Genomic DNA, 22101 nt, shown 5'->3' with positions numbered 1-22101 from the left:
TGTTAACATTGCCAAGCAAGTGAGGTAGATATATTTACAAAAGTGAAATAAACAATACAAATTAACAGTAAACATTACACATACAGAAGTTTTCAAACAATAAGACATACAAATGTTATTTTATATTAACACAGTGTTGTAACAATGTACAAATGGTAAAGCACACAAGTTTAAAATAAATAAGCATAAATATGGGTTGTATTACAATGGTGTTTGTTCTTCACTGGTTGCCCTTTTTGTGGCAACAGGTCACAAATCTTGCTGCTGTGATGGCACACTGTGGAATTCTCCCAGTAGATATGGGAGTTTATCAAAATTGGATTTGTTTTCAAATTCTTTGTGGATCTGTGTAATCTGAGGGAAATATGTCTCTCTAATATTGGTCATGACATTGGGCAGAGGTTAGGAAGTGCAGCTCAGTTTCCACCTCATTTTGTGGGCAGTGTGCACATAAGCCTGTCTTTCTTGAGAGCCATGTCTGCCTACGGCGGCCTTCTCAATAGCAAGGCTATGCTCACTGAGTCTGTACATAGTCAAAGCTTTCCTTAAGTTTGGGCAGTCACAGTGGTCAGGTATTCTGCCACTGTGTACTCTCTGTTTAGGGCCAAATAGCATTCTAGTTTGCTCTGTTTTTTGTTAATTCTTCCAATGTTCAAGTAATTATCTTTTTGTTTTCTCATGATTTGGTTGGTCTAATTGTGCTGTTGTCCTGGGGCTCTGTGGGGTGTGTTTGGTGTTTGTGAACAGAGCCCAGGACCAGCTTGCTTAGGGGACTCTTCTCCAGGTTCATCTTCTGTAAGTGATGGCTTTGTTATGGAAGGTTTGGGAATCGCTTCCTTTTAGGTGGTTTGTAGAATTTAACGTCTCTTTTCTGGATTTGATAATTGTGGGTATCGCTAATTCTGCTCTGCATGCATTATTTGGTGTTCTACGTTGTACACGGGGATATTTTTGCAGAATCTGCATGCAGAGTCTCAATTTGGTGTTTGTCCCATTTTGTGAAATCTTGGTTGGTGAGCGGACCCCAGACTCACAACCATTAAAGGGGCATGGGCCTCTATGACTGATTCAAGTATTTTTAGCCAGATCCTAATTGGTGATGTTGAAATTTATGTTCCTTTTGATGGCATAGAAGGCCCTCTTGCTTGGTCTCTCAGATCGTTCACAGCTTTTTTCTCTCTCTCTCTCTCTCTCTTCTCTCTCTCTCTCGCTCTCTTCCCTCTCTCTCTCTCTCTCTCTCTCTCTCTCTCTCTCTCTCCTCACCTCTCTCTCCTCTCCCTCTCCCTCTCCCTCTCTCTCTCTCTCTCTCCCTCTCTCCCTGCTTGAGTTTAGCTGATGTTTCTGCTCTCAAGTCAATGTGTTTAATTCTCATCAGCTGGTGAATGAGAGGTAAGAGGAGAGTGTTATGCTTTCAGCATCACGCATGGTCGTTCCAGAGGACTGGAAAGGACAGCGCAGGAAAACACTAACTACTGTACTATGGACAGACCCAATATCACCAGGGAGGCAGAACCTTCAACCTGTCCTACCACTATTCCTTCTACTACTACTACTACTGCTTAACTGTATTTTAGAATATGAATACTTAATAGGATTGTGTGTAAATAGTATTTTTGTTGTCTCTTAGTGTCTTTCCAATATATAACGCTTATTTTATTCAGTTATTTTGCTTGTTTAATTTTTATTGATTTATTATTATTTAAATGTAACGTGCTTGTCTATAACTGTTCTGTACTTTGTCATGTATTTGTRCGTTTTATGAGGACCCCAGGAAGAGTAGCTGGTGCATGTGCAGTAGATAATGGGGATCCTAAACTACTCACACATTCACACGGCTCAACATTGTGTGTGTGTGTGTGTGTGTGTGCCATACATGCGTGCATGACTGTGCAGGTGCTTGTGTATGTGTGTATTTGTGTACAGTTCTGTGTGTCTCGGCAGGCTTGTTGGATCTGGGAAAAGTGCTGCTCAGCTAAAGACTGAATTATTGAGCACTAGGGAGCAGTGGGGAGCGTTGAGCAATGTGTTTGTGAAAGCCTGCTGTGCAGCTCAACACCAGGTCTCATACTAACACTGTCAACTCAATGACCCAGTGCTGCCAATCACAACCTGATCACTATTCCCTAAACACATCACCTTACAGTCATGGTCTGTTATAACCCACTAACCTGGACTGTTGAGGTTCATTCATTCCAATGAAAGTATACTGCTGGTGAAAGGGATTGGGTGCTCTCATTTTGTATTGCCCGGTCCCTGGGCTGGGTGGAGATTTCACTTAAGGACCAATGGAATGGTCTAAAATGTGGAAATTCCGCCCAAAACAAACGCTGCCACTTATGAAGGCCTTACCTGACAGGTTAGAGAGGGGCTGAGCATAACTCTCATTGATAGAGGTCAATCCCAACCAATCAAATTGGAGTAATCAGACATTACCTCAGTGCTCGATAAGTAGTCAGCTGGGAGGCAAGGGAGGGATTTCTACACATTCGATTGATATGTAAGCTGATTAATTTGGTATTTATTAGGATCCCCATTAGCCGCTGCCAAAGCATCAGCTACTCTTCCTGGGGTCCACATGAAACATGACATAATACATAGTACAGTTAAAATTACAATACAAGATGTATAAAATGGATTTGTCTCTTCACAGTCCCCTTTGTGATTAAACATGACACTAGATAGGGCGCTGGATCAATGATTTCCTGGAGGCCACGCTAACAATTATCTCAAATCAAATCATGGATCGGAACACTTGCGTGCACACTACCCATTGTGGATATGTGACAATATCCAGTCCTCGGTTGTAGAGAAACATGTAAGCACTTGACACACACACACACACTGGTACACACACTAGTACAGACACTGCAAGAGCCATTCCAATGGCCAAACCCTGGGAAAGAGAGTGTGGGAATGTGATGTGTCCACAGGGATTCATAGCAGCAGATTGTTGAGGTTAATATTTCATTTAAACGTTTGGAAAACATCTCATCACCATGGTTCCCCTCTGCTGCGGTTTGATCTTAAACAGAATAATGAACGAGGCCTTGATGGGTACTTATCTCTCTCCTCTCGTTTCTCTCTCTCTTTACGCACTAATTTCTCTCTCCTATCGTTTCTCTCTCTGTGGGTATGTTGAATATTGAAAGCCTTGTCAAGGATATTTACATTTTCTTCCTTCCTTCCTTCCTCTCTCTCTCTCTCTCTCTCTCTCTCTCTCTCTCTCTCTCTCTCTCTCTCTCTCTACAGAAGCTGTACAGACGTGCTTTGCTGTGTGATCTTCATCATCGTCATCCTTGGATACATAGCACTGGGGACTGTGGGTGAGTGGATACAAAACCATAACCACTATTACCAGGAAAGTGTAAGGATGTCTATACAACTTTTCATTACATATAGGTCTACATGTATTGGACAAAATCCGATCTCTCACCTTCCCACGAGTCTAGGAAGTATGCCAATGTGAGACTAGCATTGGACAGACTAAATATTAGCCTTTATGGAGGGAACGCTGTTTATAATAAGGGTTACTTGGAGAAAATCGGACCTCTCTGAAGTGAAAATGGATGGCCCTGCCTTCAGCAAAATATATTTGACCTAAACCCTCCCTTAACACTTGAAAAAAAACAAGTGACCCTCCCCTATACCCAAAATAATAATTAAAACATAAAGTGGATACAGAGAACATTTACCCTCACTTCWTGGACAGACAATTGCCTAAGATATGCAGTTTTAGAAACTGTTCTTCATCCGGTAAGCATTACATGGCAATGCAGGAATGTTGATAGCACATATGGCTGCGTGGCAGAAGGTTGTGGGTTCGCAGAACCGTGGACAAGAGTAGGGGTGGACAGATCTTTATAGTAAAATCATTGCAGGAATTTATCATATTGTTTGTATGTCCAAGAAAAAATTGCCTTTTGTAAACATTTAATGCAATTGTATGTCATTTTATATATTAGCAGAATCTTTTTTAATACCACACAAATTACCAAAATTACAGGCTAAGAATGGACAGAGAAATAGGCCTAAATAGGCCTATCTTATTATATTTCTCTAATGCCAAATCAGTGTGTCTTGTTTGCAACAAAACTGTCCCTGTTTGCACATATTTACATCTGAGATTGTCACGACTTCCGTCGAAGTCGGTTCCTCTCCTTGTTCGGGCGGCGCTCGGCGGTCGACGTCGCCGGTCTTCTAGCCATCGCCGATGTCACGCCCTGACCATAGTTTGCTTTGTATGTTTTATGTTTTGTTTGGTCGGTGTGATCTGAGTGGGCATTCTATGTTGTATGTCTGGTTTGTCTATTTCTATGTGTTTGGCCTGATATGGTTCTCAATCAGAGACAGGTGTTTTGCGTTGTCTCTGATTGGGAACCATATTCAGGTAGCCTGTTTTGTATTGTGGGTGGTGGGTTATTGTCTATGTGTTAGTTGCCTGTGTCTGCACTGTTTATTATATAGCGTCACGTTCGTTTGTTGTTTTGTAAGTCTGTTTGAGTGTTCTTCGTTTTCGTTAAATAAATAGAGAAGAATGCATTCACTTCACGCGCGCCTTGGTCCTCTCTTCTTCACAATTACGACGAACGTGACAGAATAACCCACCACAATCGGACCAAGCAGCGTGAAAGAGAGGAACAGCGCGTTGTGGAGAAATGGACTTGGGAGGAGATTCTGGACGGTAAGGGACCCTGGGTACAGGCTGGTGAGTATCGCGGCCCCAAAGCTGAGCTGGAGGCAGCGAAAGCGGAGAGGCGTGGTATGAGGAGGCTGCACGAAAGCGCGGCTGGAAGCCAGAGAGGCAGCCCAAAAATGTCTTGGGGGGGGACACGGGGAGTGTGGCTAAGCCAGGGTAGGAGACCTTAGCCAACTCCCCGTGCTTACCGTGGAGAGAGAGCGACCGGGCAGGCACGTGTTATGCAGAGATGCGCACGGTGTCCCGGTGCGCAGGCATAGCCCGGTGCGGTACATAACAGCACCTCGTATCAGCCGGGCTAGATTGGGCATCGAGCCAGGTGCATGAAACCGGCTCTACGCATCTGGTCACAGTGCGTCTCCTTGGGCGCGGGGTGCATGGCACCAGCCCTACGCATGGTGTCCCCGGTTCGCCAGCACAGCCCAGTGCGGGCTATTCCACTCGCCGCACTGGCCTGGCTACGGGGAGCATTCAGCCAGGTAGGGTTGGGCAAGCTCGGTGCTCGAGAACCTGTAGTGCGCCTCCACGGTCCGGTTTAATCCGGTGCCTTCTCCACGCACCAGTCCGCCCTGTGACAGCCCCTCGACCAGCCACAGTACGCACCAGTGCCTACACCATGCACCAGGCTTCCTGTGCGTCTCCAGAGCCCTGTACGCCCATGTTTCTCCTCCCCGCACTCGCCCGGAGGTGCGTGTCCGCCCAGTACCACAAGTGCCGGCACAGGCTTATAGTGGCGGCCTCGGCAGTCCAGTATGCCTGTTCCTTCTCCCGCACTCGCCTTGAGGTGCGTGTCCCAGGCCGGTACCCCAGTTCCGGCACCGCGCACCAAGGCTACAGTGCGATCGGCAAGCCTGAGCTGCCCGTCTGTCCAGCGCCGCTTGAGCTGCCCGTCTGTCAAGTGCGCCTGAGCTGCCGTCTGTCCAGCGCTGCCTGAGCTGCCGTCTGTCCTGAGCCGTTAGAGCCATCCGTCAGTCAGGAGCCGCCAGAGCCGCCGCCCCAGTCAGGCAGCTGCCAGAGCGCCTTTCAGTCGGAGCTGCCCGTAGTCCGGAGCTGCCCCGTCAGTCCGGAGCTGCCCCTCAGTCCCTGAGCTGCCCCTCAGTCTGAGCTACCCCTCAATCCGGAGCTGCCATCCGTCCGGTGGCTGCCCTATGTCGAGCTGCCCTCAGTCCGGAGCTGCCTCCGTCCGTTGGCGCCCTCTAGGATGGTCTTCAGTCCGGGACCCGCTGCAAGGGTCCCCGCTCCAGAGGCGCCACCAAAGGGGTTATGACTATGGTGGAGTGGGGTCCACGTCCGCGCGGAAGCCGCCACCGCGGACAGATGCCCACCCAGACCCTCCCTATATGGTTTAGGTTTGCGGCCGGAGTCCGCACCTTGAGGGGGGTACTGTCACGCCCTGACCCATAGTTTGCTTTGTATGTTTTATGTTTTGTTTGGTCGGTGTGATCTGAGTGGGCATTCTATGTTGTGTGTCTGGTTTGTCTATTTCTATGTGTTTGGCCTGATATGGTTCTCAATCAGAGACAGGTGTTTTGCGTTGTCTCTGATTGGGAACCATATTAGGTAGCCTGTTTTTGTATTGTGGGTGGTGGGTTATTGTCTATGTGTTAGTTGCCTGTGTCTGCACTGTTTATTATATAGCGTCACGTTCGTTTGTTGTTTTGTAAGTCTGTTTGAGTGTTCTTCGTTTTCGTTAAATAAATAGAGAAGAATGCATTCACTTCACGCTGTGCCTTGGTCCTCTTCTCTTCACATTATGACGAACGTGACAGCTGATCCACTTTTCATTTTTTGCATGTTTTGTCTATGTTTCCCACACACCTGGTTTTCATTTCCCAATTACTGGTCATGTATTTAACCCTCTGTTTCCCCCATGTCTTTGTGTGTGTTTGTTTATTAATAAGGTCGGTACGTTCCCGGCTGTTTTTTTCCGGGTGCTGTGTTCACCCGTGTTGTGTGGCTACCATTATTGTTTGCACATTGGTTTTGATACTTTGTGCTGTTTTCTCAAGTAAAGTGCGTTGTTCACTCATCTCTGCTCTCTGCGCCTGACTTCATGCACAGCTCACCCACACCGACAGAGATGTCATTAGGAATCTGAGCATGGTACTTTCAAAAGTTAGGCTACCTTTCACCCAGACAGAGCAAGCCTACCTTTCCACCCCAGACGAGTAAGCCTACCTTTCGACCCCAGACAGAGTAGGCTACTTTCACCAGACAGAGGAGGCCTACCTTTCCACCCAGACAGAGGGCCTACCTTTCCACCCAGACAGAGGACGCCTTTCCACCGACAGAGTAGCGCTTTCCCCAGACAGAGTAGCCTCCTTCACCCAGACGAGTAGCTACTTTCGACCAGACAGAGTAGCCTACCTTCGCACCCAGACAGAGAGCACCTTTCCACCAGACGAAGGCCCTTCCACCCAGACAGAGTAGGCCGCTTTCCACCCCAGACAGAGTAGGCTACCTTTCACCCCAGACAGAGCAAGCTACCTTCCACCCAGAATGTCTCGCCGGGCGCAGTGGTCTAGGGCACTGCATCGCAGTGCTAGCTGCGTCACCAGAGTCTCTGGGTTCGCGCCCAGGCTCTGTCGCAGGCTCTGTCGCAGCGGCCGCAACCGGGAGATCCGTGGGGCGACGCACAATTGGCATAGCGTCGTCCGGGTTAGGGAGGGTTTGGCCGGTAGGGGGTTTTTGGCCGGTAGGGATATCCTTGTCTCAGTATGTAAAAATTTAATAAAATGTATGCGCTCTGGATAAGAGCGTCTGCTAAAATGACTAAAAAACAATAAAATAAAAAAAAACATAGTAGGCCTACCTTTCCGCCCAGGCAGAGTGTCCTACTTTTCCACCCAGACAGAGTAGTCCTACCTTTCACCCCAGACAGAGTAGTCCTACCTTTCCACCCAAGACAGAAGTAGCCTACCTTTCCACCCAGACAGAGTAGGCCTACCTTTCCACCCAGACAGAGTAGGCCTACCTTTCACCAGACAAGAGATAGTCCTACCTTTCCACCCCAGACAGAGTAGGCCTACCTTTCCACCCCAGACAGAGTAGACCTACCTTTCCACCCCAGACAGAGTAGACCTACCTTTCCACCCCAGACAGAGTAGACCTACCGAGGCAGAAAAACGTAAGCTTTAACTACTGGCTACTCTTCTTCCGTTGCTTAACCCAATGAGAGAAGGTCACAAGTGTTTTCCTAAAAGCTGTCTGGGTTTAAACATCTTCTATTGTACAGAAAGTGAATAGCTTAATCAATGGATAGTGACCGAATTACATTACTTCCCAAGCAAAGTAAATGTTTTGTCTCCTTGGGATTAGAAGGTTGTAGCTCAGCCTTTGAATGACAAAGAAACTAAACAAKGATATCGCMATATGCATCAGAGTCACGTCCTACCTTGGTATTTTACAGCTTGTTTGTAGCATAAAGTATCGCGGACCAAATCGCTGTTATTGATCTCTTTATATAATCGGATCCGTTTTCTTTTCTTTAAAATCTTAAGCACGTGATAGGCCTGTGCTTATTACCATTTCCTTTAATTAACGAAAGATCTATGGCATACCCCCTCAATTCTAGTCTTGGTTTTAAATTAACAGCCCTTCACTGACACAGAGGTAGGCTATTTAAAGAGTGCATGGTGGGTGAAGAAATTGACTGACAAATGGATGGATATGGATATAGCAGCCTATAGCTAGATTTCATCTGTCAAACAGGTAGGCTTACCTAATTATTTCTTAAATAGGAAGAAATAGGCTCCAAAACAATGCCCTCTTGTTGTTAGTAAAGTCTAATTCAAATGAAGACAGTTTTAATGAATTATGCCTACTCTAATTTGCCTACTTTCAGCACCATGAGCTGTCCGTTTCCGATTGATTGTGCTGTGGCTGCTGCTTCAAGTTTCAGCACCACAGTGTACATTTCTCTAATCTGTCTTATTGAGAGGCCGATAACTCTGATAAATACATCATGGGCAAGAGACATATTGTTTTTAATAACATCTATTATAGTAGTAGCCACCGGTCCTCCTTTCCATCTTAACGCGCTTCTTCCTTTCTCAAACTGAACAGAACATAGGCTAGAGGCTAGTCCTCGCGCAAGATTTTTTGGACTAGACCTAATCACAAATTACTGAACTGCCACGTAGGCCTACACAGCACAGCCATTGGTTAGGCAGAACACAAATACATTTTGATCAGCAAAGCAGAGCAGGCCTGGGGCTCAGGGTGGGAATATCCATTGCAGTATGTAATGCAGCATAGTTTAATTTACACCATGCCAGCAGCTATCTTAGAAATATAAACTTTGCTTCTGTGCTTCTCCTAGCGTGCACTTCATAGCCCATAGCTGTCACGATCGTCTATGGGGAGAGAGAGGACCAAGGCGCGGCGTGTGCAAAATACATTCTCTTTATTTAAGAAGACAGGAAAAAACACACGAAACAAACACTAGACACAAACTAACAAAATAAAAAACTGACGACCGTGAAGCTATAACGACCAATAGTGCTGACACAAACACTACACATAGACAATTACCCACAAACACCTAAAGCCTATGGCTGCCTTAAATATGGCTCCCAATCAGAGACAACAATAACCAGCTGTCTCTGATTGAGAACCAAATCAGGCAACCATAGACTTTTCTAAACACCTACACTGAACCCAACCCCATACATACTACAAAAACCCCCCTAAACAATACACACACCCTAAACTAGACAAAACACACAAACATCCCTCATGTCACCATCTGACCAACTAAACTAATTCAAGAAAATATATATAACAAAGGCCAGGTGTGACAATAGGCTATGGATCATTTATTGAGACCTCACTAAATAAGCCTATAGGCCACTTGGAATTGCGCGCCAGCGAAGAATCAGAGATGAGGCGGTATTGGGCACACACGATATATAGCCGACTAAATTCTAAAACACTGAAAATATTGAAATTTAATCCATTACAAATTGGATGACCCCTCCCTTGACTAGATTAAACATACTTAAACCCTCCCCTGAACTAGATTTAAACAATACAACCCTCCCCTGGACTAGATTTAAAACAATACTAAACCCTCCCCTGGACTAGATTTAAAACAATACTAAAACCCTCCCCTTGGCTAGATTTAAAACAATACTAAACCCTCCCCTTGGCTAGATTTAAAACAATACTAACCCTCCCCTGGACTAGATTTTAAACAAATACTAACCCTCCCTGGACTAGATGTTAAAACAATACTAAACCCTCCCCTGAACTAGATTTAAAATGAATACAAACCCTCCCCTGAACTAGATTTAAAACAGTACTAAAACCTCCCCTGAACTAGATTTAAAACATACTAAACCCCCCCTTGGACTAGATTTAAAACAATACTAACCCTCCCCTGAACTAGATTTTAAACAATACTAAACCCTCCCCTGACTAGATTTAAAACCATACTAAACCCTCCCCTGACTAGATGTAAAACAATACTAAACCCTCCCCTGGACTAGATTTAAAACAATACTAAACCCTCCCCTGTACTAGATTTAAAACATACTAAACCCTCCCCATGTACTAATTTTAAACAATACTAAACCTCCCCTTGACTAGATTTAAAAACAGTACTAAACCCTCCCCTGTACTAGATTTAAAACAATACTAAACCCTCCCCTGGACTAGATCTAAAACAATACTAAACCCTCACCTTGGCTAGATTTAAAACAATAACCCCTCCCCTGGACTAGATTTAAAACAATACTAAACCCTCCCCTAACTAGATTTTAAACAATATAAACCCTCCCCTGAACTAGATTTAAAAACAATACTAAACCCTCCCTGGACTAGATTTAAAACAGTACTAAACCCTCCCCCGGACTAGATGTTAAACAATACTAAACCCTCCCTGTACTAGATGTTAAACAAAACTAAACCCTCCCCTGTACTAGATTTTAAAACATACTAACCCCTCCCCTGGACTAGATTTAAAACAATACTAAACCCTCCCCTGAACTAGATTTTAAACAATACTAAACCCTCCCCTGGACTAGATTTAAAACATACTAAACCCTCCCCGGACTAGATGTTAAACAAAACTAAACCCTCCCCTGGACTAGATTTAAAACAGTACTAAACCCTCCCCTGGACTTAATTTAGAACAATACTAACCCCTCCCTGGACTAGATTTAAAACAATACTAAAAACCCTCCCCTGAACTAGATTTAAAACAGTACTAAACCTCCCCGGACTAGATTTAAAACAGTACTAAACCCTCCCCCGGACTAGATTTTAAAACAGTACTAAACCCTCCCCCGGACTAGATTTAAAACAGTACTAAACCCTCCCCCTGACTGAAATTGAAAAAGCATGACCTACATTTTCCTCCAGGTCCCCATTCTGTAAAATTCTATCCATCCCGTTTTTCATCGTCCTAGTTGAGTCAAATTTCTGTTACTTTCAAAACAAAACCGTGTTAACAAGCGATGTAAAGGGAGATGCTCCATGAGAAGCCTTGTGTTTAGAAATCTTCTTTGAAAGCAGTGATGCCACACTGGCCTAAACCCAAACACACTGTCCCCCTGAGTGCGAGTCAGCAGATTAACCTTTGATCACAGAGGGCTCTGAAAACCCACCACTCAATACTCAGCGCTGTGTTAGAAAAGATAAAACAGAATACCATTCATTTCTAACTAGCTACTGGGGTTTAGATGGTGGAGTAGGAAGATAAAAGGGTAAAAACAAGAAAGGGTGTGTGTGTGTGTGCACGCGTGTGTGAGAGAGAGAGAGAAATAGAGAAAGAAGTAGCAAGTGTGAGAGATATAGTAAACATCGCCGTCATAGAGTGTGCAGTAGAGAGATACAAAKAAAAAGAGCGCGCGAGAGAGAGAAATAAAAAGATAAGTGTGTAGCATCTGTTCTATTCACAGAGACAGAGTGCGAAGACGTTCACAGCACCTAGAAATGAATGTTTCATGCCCCACAGCTCTATGAAGTGCTTCTTATCTCCTCTCTCCTCTTCTCCTCCCCTGTTCTGTTAAAGATCAATCCGTCAGTCAATGATTGCTTCGGCTTCAAAAGTTCTGTACCTTTTCTCATAGTAATGATCTCAGAAATGGTAAGCAGCCAGCAAATTGAAAGTGTAGTTTTAGAAGTGACTCTGCACTGAAGGTAAAGTTGCTTCAAACATCGAGTACAAGCAGCTAATTACTATGCATGCTGTGCTCTACAATTTCCCTTGTTAGCGGAAATGTGTTTTCCATTCTGAATACTTATTGATGAAATCAACTCTTCCCCTTCTATTACCATCACCACTAGGTACAAACGTTTTAGGCAGCCCTACTCCCTATGCCCAACAGTAGCTCAGTAAGAGGGAGCTGCATCGTTGAGAAAAGAGAGAGAAAGATAAAACGCAGAAATGTAAAATACAGCAGTCCTGTGTATTGATTCCGGTTCTAGAGAGCTGGGTTATGACTGATATCTGGTCAGTGTTGAAATAGAGAAGTGATATGCTGCAAAGGACAGCCAGGGAGAGAGTGAAAAAGGGTGAGAGGCCCTTTGTTCAAAAATCTCTGATTCAGACAGTCTCAGCAAGGGGTCTTTTTGTTGAAAAAGGGACATATATATATATATACTGTGACATTGCCTTTGAGAACATAAGGCTTCAGTCAATTCAAACCTACATGGCAGTCCTTAGTAGCACACAATGGAAACAAACCTTTTGTCCTGTAGTCAAATGAAACCACAGAATGGCCTTGGCAACTTAGCACACAAATACCGTTCTCCAGTTTTCCGAATAAGACGAGTGAATGCAGGCATCAGTGTTTTGAACATCTATATTTGCTTCTGAAACATTGAGCTGAGGAGCTTCCCAATCCCAACCCTTCTTTGAGACAGATGATAGACATATTCCTGAAGGCAGCTTACTCAGAACTGGCCACCAGAGACTCATGACCTTTAACCGCCGACCGGGCCTTATTCCTTCCAATGTCATTATTGAACCGTGCCATCCAGACCCATTATAATGTAAGTTGTCCACTCTGCTGCAGCCCAGTTCTCTAGACTCAAGTTCATCCTTTTTCAATGTGCCACAGCCATTCCATCTCATATTTTAGTATGAGTTCTCCTCGGTAATGGCGTGTTGTAGCTCTTGTCTCATATTTTAGTGTGATCTCATCCTTTGAAGAGCAGAAGGGATGCAGGCAGTCATAACCAATAGAGCGTAGAGAGCTTGATATTGGAGCGATGATGAAGTCACTCTTTACTCTTCATCCCGCCTGCCAGATACAAATGACCTCATGCTATCAGGAGAGGAGAGCCCACCCTCACACACACACACACACATACTACACGCACGCACACACACAAGACAGGCATTGCAAACACACATTTAGACAGTCATTGCAAACTCACTCAGTCATTGCAAACTCACTCACTCAGACAGTCATTGCAAACACCGTACACACATGCACAAAAAAAAGATGGATGCATGCGCACAAGCATGAGCATGTGCACACACACACACACATAYACACACCTTACTACAATTTACTCCAATCCAACCCTCTCTACAACACAAAAACAAAATCCACAATGACTTCATCCTCTCAGACATGGTCACTCACCCCACTTCTTTCTCTCTCTGCTTTCGTCTCGTTACACACACCACACACACAACACACACACACACACACACACACACACACACCACACAAACGACACACACACACACACACACACACACACACACATACATACATACATACATACATACATACATACATACATACATACATACATACATACATACTTTCTCTCTCACTTTCTCACACTTTCTCTCTTTCGCATCATGTGTGGTTTGGGGGAAGCCTCTGGCTGTGCTGATTTAAAGTACTCTTGGACCATAATAAAAAGATTAGTCTGACACCATACAGTGTATAATTAATTCAGCATAATTACTGATTCTCTTTGATTTGTAGAGTAGTGGCAACTATACTATATACACTCACCGGCCAATTTATTAGGTACACCCATCTAGTACTGGGTCGGACCCCCMTTTGCCTCCAGAACAGCCTGAATTCTTAAGTGCATTGTTTTTTAAAGATTTTTATAATATTTCTGTTCTTCTTGTTTTTAGCTGATAGGAGTGGAACCTGGTGTGGTCATCTGCTGCAATAGCCCATCCGTGACAAGGATTGACGAGTTGTGTGTTCCAAGATGCAGTTATTTTTTGTTTGTCGTACCATTCTCGGTAAACCCTAGACACCGTCATTGGTGAAAAACCCAGGAGSGCGGACGTTTCTGAGATACTGGATCCGGCRCGCCTGGCACCGACGATCATACCGCGTTCAAAGTCACTTAGGTCACATTCAATTGAACAGTAACTGAATGCCTCAATGCCTGTSTGCTTTATATAGCATGCCACGGCCACGTGACTCACTGTCTGTAGGCGTGAACCATTTTCGTGAATGGGGTGGTGTACCTAATAAACTGTCCGGTGAGTGTATCTACAGGTCCAGGTCCCTACATTGCCAGACCACTCTCTATCTCTCTATCTGTCTGTCATCAGCATTCTCTAAGTAGTTCCGATACTGTACAGACGCATTACAGTTGGATTCTGATACCCCATTATGGATGGGTGACTGTGGAATACTACCTTAATGGGCAAGGAAAGAGCCAAGACACGGGTGAAAACATGAATACTGTACTTACTGCTCGGAGTGAGTTGTAAGCATCAGTTTTGATGTGGCGACCATATAGACTGTGCAGTGAAGTACATTACCTGCCATTCATTTAATGCTAGCCAGGAATCAATGATTCCATTAGTCAGTCAGACTCTTAGAGAGAGGTAGTGGCTTTCATTCATGGAAAAAAGGTACTGCTATTGATCCAAACGAAAGGACACAGATAAACATGCCCGTACGCAAGCACACACACACACACATACACACATATGGTGTCTTAGAAAGGGAAATCCAGCTATCTCCTATCCTSTACGCTTTCTGAACAGTGCTGTAAACGATGCGGAAAATAAGCCTTAGAAGAGGGATTGTGCTTTTGGCGGACACTATCGACTCTTGTCAACACTCAGCTAGAGCAGTAGAGAGGCACTAGAATACACACACTGACCTTGTCTTTAAAACCCTGCCAAAGGAGCTGAACACATCAGGATTGTCCTACACACAAGAATCAGAGCAGTTAGATCCAGGGAATGGGAATACGATTTCAGTCTATCGTGCAAAGAGACTTTCCATCTGTTKGTCTTTTATTTTGGTAATGGAAAACAGAGATACAAGAGGGTGATTCATTCATTCACTGGTTTCTCTCTTTCTCTCTCTTTTTCTCTCTCCCTCCTACCTCCTCTCTCTCTAGCGTGGCTACACGGTGACCCCAGGAAGGTGATCTACCCTACAGACAGCTACGGACAGTTCTGTGGGCAGAAGGGCACCCCAAACGCGTGAGTAATTACTGTAGTGACTGATTAACCAGGTACAGTTGAAGTCTGAAGTTTACATACACCTTAGCCAAATAYATTTGAACTCAGTTTTTCACAATTCCTGACATTTAATCCTAGTAAAAATTCCCTGTCTTAGGTCAGTTACGATCACCACTTTAAGAATGTGACATGTCAGAATAATAGTAGAGAGAATGATTTATTTCAGCTTTTATTTCTTTCATCACATTCCCAGTGGGTCAGAAGTTTACATACACTCAATTAGTATTTGGTAGCATTGCCTTTAAATTGTTTAACTTGGGTCAAATGTTTCAGGTAGCCTTCCACAAGCTTCCCATAATAATGTGGGTGAATTTTGCACTTCTGTGACGAGTGGTGTAACTGAGTGGGGTTAGGCCTCCTTGCTCGCCCGTTTTTCAGTTCTGCCACAAATTGTCTATGGGATTGCGGTCAGGTTTTGTGATGGCCATACCATATCTGACTTTGTTGTCTTAAGCATTTTGCCACAACTTTGGAAGTATGCTTGGGGTCATTGTCCATTTGGAAGACCCATTTGCGACCAAGGCTTTAACTTCCTGATGATGTCTTGAGATGTTGCTTCAATATATCACATAATTTCTCTGCCTCATGTCATCTATTTTGTGAAGTGCACCAGTCCCTCTGCAGCAAAGCACCCCCACAAATGATGCTGCACCCTGTGCTTCACGGTTGGATGTGTTCTTCGGCTTGCAAGCCTCCCTTTTTCCTCCAGACATAACGATGGTCATTATGGCCAAACAGTTATATTTTGTTTCATCAGACAGAGGATTTCCTCAAAAAGTATGATCTTGTCCCATGTGCGTTGCAAACCTGAGTGTGGCTTTTTTATGGCGTTTAGGAGCTTCCTTGCTGGAGCGCTTTCAGGTTATGTCGATATAGGACTCGTTTTACTGTGGATTAGATACTTTTGTACATGTTTCTCCAGCCACTTCACAAGGTCCTTTGCTGTTGTTTGGGATTGATTTGCACTTTTCGCACAAAGTATGTTCATCTTAGGAGAGAACGCGTCTCTTCTGAGCGGTATGATGGTCGGTGGTCCCATGGTGTTTATACTTGTGTATATTCTTTGTACAGATGAAAGTGGTACTTCAGGCATTTGGAAATTGCTCCCAGGATGAACCTGACTTGTGGAGGTCTACATGTTTTTCTGAGGTCTTGGATGATTTCTTTTGATGTTGCCATGATGTCAAGCAAAGAGGCAAGAGTTTGAAGGTTGACCTTGAAATACATCTACAGGTAACACTCAATTGACTCAAATTATGTCAATTAGCCAATCAGAAGCTTCTAAAGCATGACATAATTTTCTGGAATTTTCCAGGCTGTTTAATGGACAGTCAACTTAGTGTATGTACACTTCTGACCCACTGGAATTGTGATAAGTGAGTTATAAGTGAATAATTGTCTGTAAACAATGTTGGAAAAATTACTTGTGTCATGCACAAAGTAGATGTCTAAACGATTGCAAAACTATAGTTTGTAACAGAAATTTGTGGAGTGGTTGAAAAATGAGTTTTAATGACTCCAACCTAAGTGTATGTAAACTTCCGACTTCAACTGTATATCTCGGTATCTCTGAGTAATTAAGCTGTGTTTACACAGCAGCCCGATTCTGATCTTTTGCCCAATTATTGCAAAGATTGATTGATTGGTTAAAAGAATAATTCGTGGGAAAAGAATCAGAATTAGCTGGTATGTAAATGCAGCCATAGGGACATACCTATGAGCAATTTGAGGACATGAATAATTCCCTTGTGCCCAGTTTGCTGCTATTAATGGGTGCATACCTGCCAATTAACACACCTTCCAGAAGTAGAATTTCCCCCCTACCACTGATACAGGGTTAAATAGGTTTTCAGMCCCTTGAATTCAATGTAGGATAGTCTGATCCTAGATCTGTTGTTAATGTTAACTTCAATCTAGCCCTAGCGAGGCCACCTGGGCCATTGGCTGGTTCTTTATCTTAGCCCTGCATGCTTCARTGTTGTTATATTGACCATTACAATTGAAAGGCAGCTCACCCCCACACACACAGTTCCCATTGTCAACAGAATCCAACCCATTGAATCAAAAGTCTTGGTACTGGATCCCCACACTAAACAGCTCGGTGTTGAATTCCCCTCATAAACCTCAAGTGTGATTGACAGGCTGTAACCTTGGCAATGATTAAAGTAGTTCTTTAGTGGCGGCTGCGGAGCGGTGATAAGGCTGTTTGTGGAGCCGGGCTGTGAGATAGGGAGTAGTGTGTTTACTCCCAGCTAGCTAGGGCCCTCAGATCTCATCCGCTCATAATTAGCACTGTGTTGTTCTCCCAGGCTTAAAGGATTACGATGGAGTTTAGTCTGGAACACGTGTCAGGGAGAGACTACACCATTCTCTCAACCATTATACTGAAATACTGGAGAATATCATCCTGAAATTCACCARAAATGCATTGAGATATTAAGAACAGAAGGGAAGAGATAGTTGTCCATTTTAACATCATTGTATRTGAGGGCTTTTCTTTGAATGTGTGCTCTGTACTCTGCAGCCACCTAGTGCTAATACTCTATCAGCACTGTGTCCATGTTTTTTTTTTCTCTATAGAAAAAAATCCATACTGTTCTACTTCAATATCCTGAAATGTGCCAACCCTGCTGTCCTCATCAACCTCCAGTGTCCCACCACTCAGGTATTCATAACATATTGGTCAATAACAATATTGACTGACTCATAGAGTACATAGGTACAGTTATTGTTAAAGGCGCAGTGCAGTCAAAATATTTGTTTTATATCATATTGTACAACAGCTGATGAAACTAACACTGTAAAAAACAAAAAATCAGTGTTATTTCCTGATAGTTGCTGGTTGAAAATACAATCTACACAGGACCTTCTAATCAGCAGGTTTGCATGGGTGGGAGTTCCGGCTTTCCATGTTGACCTCACCATGAAGTGAATTGGTTAATAGACCAATAACAGAGAGAGTTCCAAACCTCTCTGCCAATAACAGCTAGTTTTCAGTTTTCCCTTCCCCACTCAGACCACTCCCAGACAGTCCGAGGAAAATTCTAGCTTGAGAAATAGTTTTTTGCTAAAAAAGCAATTTTTGTCCATTTTTTATGAAATCTGTTACAGTAAGGTACTTAATTGTTGCTCCGAATTTATTCGATATTGATATAAAAACAGTTGCATTGGGCCTTTAAAAAAGGGTGTCATATCATCTTACTGAGTATTCATTAGTGTGTTCAATACTTCCTCAGATGTGTGTTTCCAAGTGCCCGGACAGATTTGCAACCTACACAGATATGCAGTTGCAATACCAAATCACTGCAGCCCCCTGGGAATATTACAGGCTGTTCTGCAAAYCAGGATTCAACAACCCAACAAAGGTATGCATGTAGGCGTAGTACTGTTTGGAAGTGTATACTGATGTGAATTGCTTTCATCGTGTGTAACAACGACTAGTTGTCTAAAGCAGGAGCAACCTAAATAAACAAAATTAAAAGAAAAAKAAACTACACTATGAAACAAAGATAAATTATATAAAGAATGATAGTAAAAAGCTTTGTGGCACCTTAAATRAAATTTTGGGAAAATAAGCCAACTCGACTCCATCATTTATTAAATCAGATGGCTCATTCATCACAAAGCCCACTGATATTGCAAACTACTTTAATGACTTTTTCATTGGCAAGATAAGCAAACTTAGGGATGACATGCCAGCAACAAACCCTGACACTACATCCAAGTATTATCGAACGAAAATTATGAAAAGACAAGATTTGTACTTTTGAATTCTATAAAGTCAGGTGTGAGAGGTGAGAAATTATTGTTGTCTATCACAATGACAAGCCCCAGGGGCCCGACACAATCTAGATGGAAAAATTACTGAAGGATAATAGCAGAATGATTTTGCCACTCCTATTTGCCACATCTTCAAATTTTAGCCTACTAGAGAGCCGTGTGCCTTCAAAGGCCTGGAGGAACTAAAAGTCATTCCGCTACCCAAGAAAAGTAAAGCTGGCTCAAATAGCGACCAATCAGCCTCTGTTACCCACCCTTAAAAGCGTCTAGAATAGATTTGTGTTGACCAGATGCAATGCTATTTTACAGTAACAAATTTGACAATACAGAATATCAGCATGCTATAGGAAGGAACTCAACAAGCACAAAGCGAAATTCTTAACTGCCAAATGACTGATGATTGGGCTGGAGGAATTGATGATAAATATGGATTGTGGGGGCTGTCTTGTTAACTTCAGTGCAGCTTTTGACATTATTGATCGTATAGTCTGCTGCTGTAAAAAACGTTTGTGTTATGGCTTTACACCCCCTGCTATAATGTGGATAAAGATTTACTTGTCTAACAGAACACAGAGGGTGTTCTTTAATGGAAGCCTATCAAATATAATCCAGTTAGAATCAGGAATTCCCCAGGGTAGCTGTTAAGGCCCCTTGCTTTTTTMAATTTTTACTAACGACATGCCACTGACTTTGAGTAAAGCCAGAGTTTCTATGTATGCGGATGACTCAACACTATACACGTCAGCGACTGAAATTACATCAACACTCAACAAAGAGCTGCAGTTAGTTTCAGAGTGGGTGGCAAGGAATAAGTTAGCCCTAAATATTTATAAAACCTAAAGCATTGTGTTTGGAACAAAACCCTGACCCTCAACTAAATCTTGTAATAAATCATGTGGAAATTAGGCAAATTGAGAAGACTAAACTGGTTGGAGTAACCCCAGATTGTAAACTGTCATTTTCAAAACATATTGATGCAGTAGTAGCTAAGATGGGGAGAAGTTTGTCTATAATAAAGCGATGCTCTGCCTTCTTAACAACATTATCAACAAGGCAGGTCCTACAGGCCCTAGTTTTGTCRCACCTTAACTATTGTTCAGTCGTGTGGTCAGGTGCCATAAAAAAGGACTTTGGAAAATTGCAATTGGCTCAGAACAGGGCAGCACGGCTGGCCCTTGGATGTACACAGAGAGTTGATATTAATAATATGCATGTCAATCTCTCCTGGCTGAAAGTGGAGGAGAGATTGACTTCATCACTACTTTTATTTATGAGAGGTCCACATGTTGAATGCACCGAGCTGTCTGTCTAAACTACTGGCACACAGCTCGGACACCCATGCATACCCCACAAGACATGCCACAAGAGGTTTCTTCACAGTCCCCAAGTCCAGAACAGACTATGGGAGGCACACAGTACTACATAGAGCCATGACTACATGGAACTCTATTCCACATCAAGTAACTGATGCAACAGGAAAATTGTATTTAAAAACAGATAAAAACACAAACATTGGCACAGACACATGCATACACACAGCACGCCCACGCACGCACGCACGCACATCACACACACACACACACACACACACACACACACACCAATCATTATAAACATACGCACATAACATACACATGGATTTAGTACTGTAGATATGTGGTAGTGTGGTAGTAAGGCCTGAGGGCACACAGTGTGTTGTGAAATCTGTGAATTTATTGTAATGTTTTAAAATTGTATAAACTGCCTTAATTTTGCTGGACCCCAGGAGAGTAGCTACTGCTTTGGCAGGAACTAATGGGGATCCATAATAAATACAAATACCTCACACCCAGGCTACTGAACTGTGCTGCGTGCTGTGTTAAAGATATGAATTAAAGACAGAGTTTAACACTTTTGTAATTTTCTGTTCACAGAGCGTAACGACAATTAGTATGACATGACTGACATTCCTCCTCTTCTTGCTTTAAGCTGTTGCACAAGTGTTACGAGACGAGGACTGTCCATCAATGATTGTGCCTAGCAGACCGTGTAAGTACAGCAAAAAAATGACAGCGACTGGCGGGCAATAAGGAAGAAGTTATGATACTGAATGATCTCGTCTACTAGTCCTACAGCGTTGTTTTCCTGACTTCATCACTCTGAACGGAACCCTGACGGTGGGCAAAGAACCCACTTCAAAGATGCCCTGACAAAGCCCGCAGTGTGACTGAACTAAGAGACGCCGCCAAGTGAGTTACAAAGACACCCACACATGCATGTGGATGTGCGTATACATGCATGCGGCCACATACAGTACACAACACACAAACATTTCTGTAATTATGGCATTTTATAATGGGTATTGTCTCCTGCAGTGGCATCACAGTCAGTGGATGCTAAGGAGGTTGGGATGAAGATTGTGGAGGACTACGCCGCCTCATGGAACTGGATCTAATGTAAGAACTCTTACTGGCAGAAATACACTGGGTTGATTTCTATAACGGACAATGAATTGTACTGTACGGTACTTATTGTACTTTTACGGTACTGTAAAATACTATATTTAGAGTGTTGTACTGTGTGTTATTCCAGAGGTCTGGTGATAGCACTGTGGTGGTCAGTCTTCTTCATCCTGCTGCTACGTTTCACTGCCGGACTCCTCCTCTGGTTCACCATCATCGCCGTCATACTGGTGATCGCTTACGGTCGGTCTGTGTGTGTGTGTGTGTGTGTGTCAAAGTTATTAAAGTTTGTGTTTAATATTTGTTTTATTTCTATTAATTTTTAAGACTTTTATTTGAAATTCAGTTTAGTTTCAGTTTGTTTTCTGATCCACTTTACTAGTTTTTATTTAGTTGATGTTTTTTAAAACATATATATTTAGTTTTTATATTATTTAGTTGAAGTTTTAGTGTGTTTTGGGGTTGTCAGTTCTTGCCAGTGTGGGACTAATGCGTAAAGTGATGAAGGTGATGAGTCAGGTCATAGATTAGGTTAGTTTAAAGGTAGACTCAGCGAGAGACATAGATGCACAAAGTAAACCGTAGTAGTGGGTCAATTTCACAACAACCAGGAGCGGTGAAGCCCGAGGTTAAATTCTCCGCTGTTTTGGCCCCATAGCTACCACGTCTGTAGCAGCGTGAAGCGTACCCGTGCACAGGCGATTACTCTGTCGACT

General features: G+C 43.3%; 1 pseudogene; it reads left to right on the top strand.

The window, feature by feature from the left end:
- LOC111957171 (choline transporter-like protein 5-A) overlaps window positions 1–22101 on the top strand; it is a 121419-nt pseudogene that overhangs the window by 79834 nt on the left and 19484 nt on the right.

Source organism: Salvelinus sp. IW2-2015, linkage group LG32, assembly GCF_002910315.2.
Source record: "Salvelinus sp. IW2-2015 linkage group LG32, ASM291031v2, whole genome shotgun sequence".
In the NCBI taxonomy this organism is placed as follows: Eukaryota; Metazoa; Chordata; class Actinopteri; order Salmoniformes; family Salmonidae; genus Salvelinus; species Salvelinus sp. IW2-2015.
Note: the sequence above shows the minus strand (reverse complement) of the source record. Positions and strands in the feature narration are given on the sequence as shown.